The sequence below is a fragment of the Venturia canescens genome, unplaced genomic scaffold (genome assembly GCF_019457755.1).
Source record: "Venturia canescens isolate UGA unplaced genomic scaffold, ASM1945775v1 PGA_scaffold_9__1_contigs__length_808678, whole genome shotgun sequence".
NCBI classification, from domain to species: Eukaryota; Metazoa; Arthropoda; class Insecta; order Hymenoptera; family Ichneumonidae; genus Venturia; species Venturia canescens.
Window position 1 is genome coordinate 683,785 of NW_025108637.1, and position 6,719 is coordinate 690,503.

Consider the following 6,719-nt stretch of genomic DNA (forward strand, 5'->3'; position numbering starts at 1 on the left):
TCAAATTTTCAAATTTATTTTTCGTGAGAAAGTTTCAATTGTCAAATTTTCAAATCTATCTTTCGTGAAAAAGTTTCAATTGTTAAATTCTCAAATGCATCTTTCGTGAAATTTTTAACTTTCAAATTTTCAAATTCATCTTTTGTGAAAAAGTTTCAATACTCAAATATTCAAATCTATTTTTCGTGAGAACGTTTCAACGGTCAAATTTTCAAATTCATCTTTCGTGAGAAAGTTTCAACTATTAAATTCTCAAATTTATCTTTCCTGAAAAAGTTTTAATTGTTAAATTCTCAAATTCATATTTCGTGAGAAAGTTTTAACTGTTAAATTCTCAAATTCATCTTTCGTGAAAAAGTTTCAATTCTCAAATTTTCAAATCTATTTTTCGTGAGAAAGTTTCAATTGTCAAATTTTCAAATCTAATTTTCGTTAGAAACTTTCAATTGTCAAATTTTCAAATCTATCTTTCGTGAACAAGTTTCAATTGTCAAATTCTCAAATGCATCTTTCGTGAGAAGGTTTTAACTTTCAAATTTTCACATTCATCTTTGGTGAAAAAGTTTCAATACTCAAATTTTCAAATCTATTTTTCGTGAGAAAGTTATAACTGTCAAATTTTCAAATTCATCTTTTGTGAAAAAGTTTCAATACTCAAATTTTCAAATCTATTTTTCGTGAGAAAGTTACAATGGTCAAATTTTCGAATCTATCTTTCGTGAAAAAGTTTCAATTGTCAAGTTTTCAAATTCATCTTTTGTGAAAAAGTTCCAACTGTCAAATTTCCAAATTCATGTTTCGTGAGAAAGTTTCAACTGTCAAATTTTTAAATTCATCTTTCGAGAGAAAGTTTCAATTGTCAAATTCTCAAATTTATCTTTCGTGAAAAAGTTTTAACTGTTAAATTCTCAAATTCATCTTTTTTGAAAAAGTTTCAATTCTTAAATTTACAAATCTATTTTTCGGGAGAAAGTTTCAATTGCCAAATTTTCAAATCTATCTTTCGTGAAAAAGTTTCAATTGTCAAATTCTCAAATGCATCTTTCGTGAGAAAGTTTTAACTTTCAAATTTTCAAATTCGTCTTTTGTGAAAAAGTTTAAACTGGCAAATTTTCAAATTCATGTTTCGTGAGAAAGTTTCAACTGTCAAATTTTTAAATTCATCTTTCGTGAGAAAGTTTCAATTGTCAAATTCTCAAATTCATCCTTCGTGAGAAAGTTTCAATTGGCAAATTCTCAAATTTATCTTTCGTGAAAAAGTTTTAACTGTTAAATTAACAAATTCATCTTTCGTGAAAAAGTTTCAATTCTCAAATTTTCAAATCTATTTTTCGTGAGAAAGTTTCAATTGTCAAATTCTCAAATGCATCTTTCGTGAGAAAGTTTTAACTTTCAAATTTCAAAATTCATCTTTTGTGTCAAAGTTTCAATACTCAAATATTCAAATCTATTTTTCGTGAGAACGTTTCAACTGTCAAATTTTCAAATTCATCTTTCGTGAGAAAGTTTCAACTATTAAATTCTCAAATTTATCTTTCGTGAAAAAGTTTTAATTGTTAATTTCTCAAATTCATCTTTCGTGCGAAAGTTTCAATTGTCAAATTCTCAAATGCATCTTTTGTGAGAAAGTTTTAACTGTCAAATTTTCAAATTCATCTTTTGTTAAAAAGTTTCAACCGTCAAATTTTCAAATTCATGTTTCGTGAGAAAGTTTCAACTGTCAAATTTTCAAATTCATCCTTCGTGAGATTTCGTGAAAAAGTTTTAACTGTTAAATTCTCAAATTCATCTTCAGTGAAAAAGTTTCAATTTTCAAATTTTCAAATCTATTTTTCGTGAGAAAGTTTCAATTGTCAAATTCTCAAATGCATCTTTCGTGAGAAAGTTTTAACTTTCCAATTTTCAAATTCATCTTTTGTGAAAAAGTTTCAATACTCAAATTTTCAAATCTATTTTTCGTTAGAAACTTTCAATAGTCAAATTTTCAAATCTATCTTTCGTGAAAAATTTTCAATTGTCAAATTCTCAAATGCATCTTTCATGAGAAGGTTTTAACTTTCAAATTTTCACATTCATCTTTTGTGAAAAAGTTTCAATACTCAAATTTTCAAATCTATTTTTCGTGAGAAAGTTACAATTGTCAAATTTTCGAATCTATCTTTCGTGAAAAAGTTTCAATTGTCAAGTTCTCAAATTCATCTTTTGTGAAAAAGTTTCAATACTCAAATTTTCAAATCTATTTTTGGTGAGAAAGTTACAATTGTCAAATTTTCGAATCTATCTTTCGTGAAAAAGTTTCAATTGTCAAGTTCTCAAATTCATCTTTTGTGAAAAAGTTCCAACTGTCAAATTTCCAAATTCATCTTTCGTGAGAAAGTTTCAATTGTCAAATTCTCAAATTTATCTTTCGTGAGAAAGTTTCAAATGTCAAATTCTCAAATTCATCTTTCGTGAGAAAGTTTTACCTGCTAAATTCTCAAATTCATATTTCGTGAAAAAGTTTTAACTGTTAAATTCTCAAATGCATCTTTCGTGAGAAAGTTTTTACTTTCAAATTTTCAAATTCATCTTTTGTGAAAAAGTTTCAATACTCAAATATTCAAATCTATTTTTCTCGAGAACGTTTCAACTGTCAAATTTTCAAATTCATCTTTCGTGAGAAAGTTTCATCTATTAAATTCTCAAATTTATCTTTCCTGAAAAAGTTTTAACTGTTAAATTCTCAAATTCATCTGTAGTGAAAAAGTTTCAATTCTCAAATTTTCAAATCTATTTTTCGTGAGAAAGTTTCAATTGTCAAATTCTCAAATGCATCTTTCGTGAGAAAGTTTTAACTTTCCAATTTTCAAATTCATCTTTTGTGAAAAAGTTCCAACTGTCAAATTTTCAAATTCATGTTTCGTGAGAAAATTTCAACCGTCAAATTTTTAAATTCATCGTTCGAGAGAAAGTTTCAATTGTCAAATTCTCAAATTTATCTTTCGTGAAAAAGTTTTAACTGTTAAATTCTCAAATTCATCTTTTTTGAAAAAGTTTCAATTCTTAAATTTACAAATCTATTTTTCGTGAGAAAGTTTTAACTGTCAAATTTTCAAATTCATCTTTTGTGAGAAAGTTTCAACTGTCAAATTTTCAAATTCATCTTTCGTGAGAAAGTTTCAATTGTCAAATTCTCAAATTTATCTTTCGTGAAATAGATTTAACTGCTAAATTCTCAAATTCATCTTTCGTAAAAAAGTTTTAATTGTTAAATTCTCAAATTCTTCTTTCGTGAGAAAGTTTTAATTGTTGAATTCTCAAATTCATCTTTCGTGAAAAAGTTGCAATTGTAAATTTTTCAAATCTATTTTTCGTGAGAAAGTTTCTATTATCAAATTTTCAAATGTATTTTTCGTCAGAAAGTTTCTATTATCATATTTTCAAATCTATCTTTCGTGAAAAAGTTTCAACAGTCATTGTTTAAAATTCAACTTTCGTGAAAAAGTTTTAATTGTGAAATTCTCAAATTAATCGTTCGTATAAAAGTTTTAATTGTTAATTTCTCAAATCTATTTTTCGTGAAAAAGTTTCAACTGTCAAATTTTCAAATTCATCTTTCGTGAGAAAGTTTCAATTGTCAAATTCTCAAATTTATCTTTCGTGAAAAAATTTTAACTGCTAAATTCTCAAATTCGTCTTTCGTGAAAAAGTTTTAACTCTTAAATTCTCAAATTCATCTTACGTGAAAAAGTTTCAATTGTAAAATTTTCAAATCTATTTTTCGTGAGAAAGTTTCTATTATCAAATTTTCAAATCTATCTTTCGTGAAAAAGTTTCAACTGTCAAATTTTCAAATTCATCTTTCGTGAGAAAGTTTCAATTGTCAAATTCTCAAATTTATCTTTCGTGGAAAAGTTTTAACTGCTAAATTCTCAAATTCATCTTTCTTAAAAAAGTTTTAATTGTTAAATTCTCAAGTTCATGTTTTGTGAAAAAGCTTCAATACTCAAATTTTCAAATCTATATTTCGTGAGAAAGTTTCAACTGTTAAATTCTCAAATTCATCTTTCGTGAAAAAGTTTTAATTCTGAAATTTTCAAATCTATCTTTCGTGAAACAGTTTCAATTGTCAAATTCTCAAATGCATCTTGCGTGAGAAAGTTTTAACTTTCAAATTTTCAAATTCATCTTTTGTGGAAAAGTTTCAATACTCAAATTTTCAAATCTATTTTTCGTGAGAAAGTTCCAACTGTCAAATTTTCAAATTCATCTTTCGTGAGAAAGTTTCAACTGTCTAATTCTCAAATTCATCTTTCGTGAGAAAGTTTCAACTGTCAAATTTTAAAATTCATCTTTCATGAGAAAGCTTTAATTGTGAAATTCTCAAATTTATCTTTCCAGGAAAAGTTTGAATTGTTAAATTCTTAAATTCATCTTTCGTGAGAAAGTTTTAACTGTTAAATTCTCAAATTCATCTTGCGTGAAAAACTTTTAACTGTTAAATTCTCAAATTCATCTATCGTGAAAAAGTTTCAATTGTAAAATTTCCAAATCTATCTTTCGTGAAATAGTTTCAACTGTCAAATTTTAAAATTCATTATTCGAGATAAAGTTTTAACTGTTAAATTCTCAAATTCATCTTTCGTGAAAAAGTTTCAATTGTCAAATATTCAAATTCATCTTTCGTGAGAAAGTTTCAATTGTGAAATTCTCAAATTTATCTTTCGTAAAAAAGTTTTAATTGTTAAATTCTCAAAGTCATCTTTCGTGAGAAAGTTTCAATTGTCAAATTGTCAAATTCATCTTTCGTGAAAAAGTTTCAATCGTAAAATTTTCAAATCTATCTTTCGTGAAATAGTTTCAACTGTCAAATTTTAAAATTCATTATTCGAGATAAAGTTTTAACTGTCAAATTTTCAAATTCGCCTTTTGTGAAAAAGTTTCAATTCTCAAATTTTTAAATTCATGTTTCGTAAGAAACTTTCAATTGTCAAATTTTCAAATCTATCTTTCGTGAAAAAGTTTCAATTTTCAAATTCTCAAATGAATCTTTCGTGAGAAAGTTTTAACTTTCAAATTTTCAAATTCATCTTTTGTGAAAAATTTTCAATACTCAAATTTTCAAATCTATTTTTCGTGAGAAAGTTTCAACTGTCAAATTTTCAAAATCATCTTTCGTGAGAAAGTTTCAACTGTCTAATTTTCAAATTCATCTTTCGTGAGATAGTTTCAACCGTCAAATTTTGAAATTCATCTTTCATGAGAAAGTTTCAATTGTGGAATTCTCAAATTTATCTTTCCAGGAAAAGTTTGAATTGTTAAATTCTAAAATTCATCTTTCGTGAGAAAGTTTTAACTGTTAAATTCTCAAATTCATCTTTCGTGAAAAACTTTTAAACTGTTAAATTCTCAAATTCATCTATCGTGAAAAAGTTTCAATTGTAAAATTTTCGAATCTATCTTTCGTGAAATAGTTTCAACTGTCAAATTTTAAAATTCATTATTCGAGATAAAGTTTTAACTGTTAAATTCTCAAATTCATCTTTCGTGAAAAAGTTTCAATTCTCAAATTTTCAAATCTATTTTTCGTGAGAAAGTTTCAATTGTCAAATTTTCGAATCTATCTTTCGTGAAAAAGTTTCAATTGTCAAATTCTCAAATTCATATTTCGTGAGCAAGTTCCAACTGTCAAATTCTCAAATTCATGTTTCGTGAGAAAGTTTTAACTGTCAAATTTTCAAATTCATCTTTTGTGAAAAGTTTCAACTGTCAAACTTTCAAATTCATCTTTCGTGAGAAAGTTTTAATTGTGAAATTCTCAAATTAATCGTTCGTAAAAAAGTTTTAATTGTTAAATTCTCAAATCTATTTTTCGTGAGAAAGTTTCTATTATCAAATTTTCAAATCTATCTTTCGTGAAAAAGTTTCAACTGTCAAATTTTCAAATTCATCTTTCGTGAGAAAGTTTCAATTGTCAAATTCTCAAATTTATCTTTCGTGAAAAAATTTTAACTGCTAAATTCTCAAATTCGTCTTTCGTGAAAAAGTTTTAACTCTTAAATTCTCAAATTCATCTTACGTGAAAAAGTTTCAATTGTAAAATTTTCAAATCTATTTTTCGTGAGAAAGTTTCTATTATCAAATTTTCAAATCTATCTTTCGTGAAAAAGTTTCAACTGTCAAATTTTCAAATTCATCCTTCGTGAGATTTCGTGAAAAAGTTTTAACTGTTAAATTCTCAAATTCATCTTTAGTGAAAAAGTTTCAATTCTCAAATTTTCAAATCTATTTTTCGTGAGAAAGTTTCAATTGTCAAATTCTCAAATGCATCTTTCGTGAGAAAGTTTTAACTTTCCAATTTTCAATTTCATCTTTTGTGAAAAAGTTTCAATACTCAAATTTTCAAATCTATTTTTCGTTAGAAACTTTCAATTGTCAAATTTTCAAATCTATCTTTCGTGAAAAATTTTCAATTGTCAAATTATCAAATGCATCTTTCGTGAGAAGGTTTTAACTTTCCAATTTTCAAATTCATCTTTTGTGAAAAAGTTTCAATACTCAAATTTTCAAATCTATTTTTCGTTAGAAACTTTCAATTGTCAAATTTTCAAATCTATCTTTCGTGAAAAATTTTCAATTGTCAAATTCTCAAATGCATCTTTCGTGAGAAGGTTTTAACTTTCAAATTTTCACATTCATCTTTTGTGAAAAAGTTTCAATACTCAAATTTTCAAATCTAT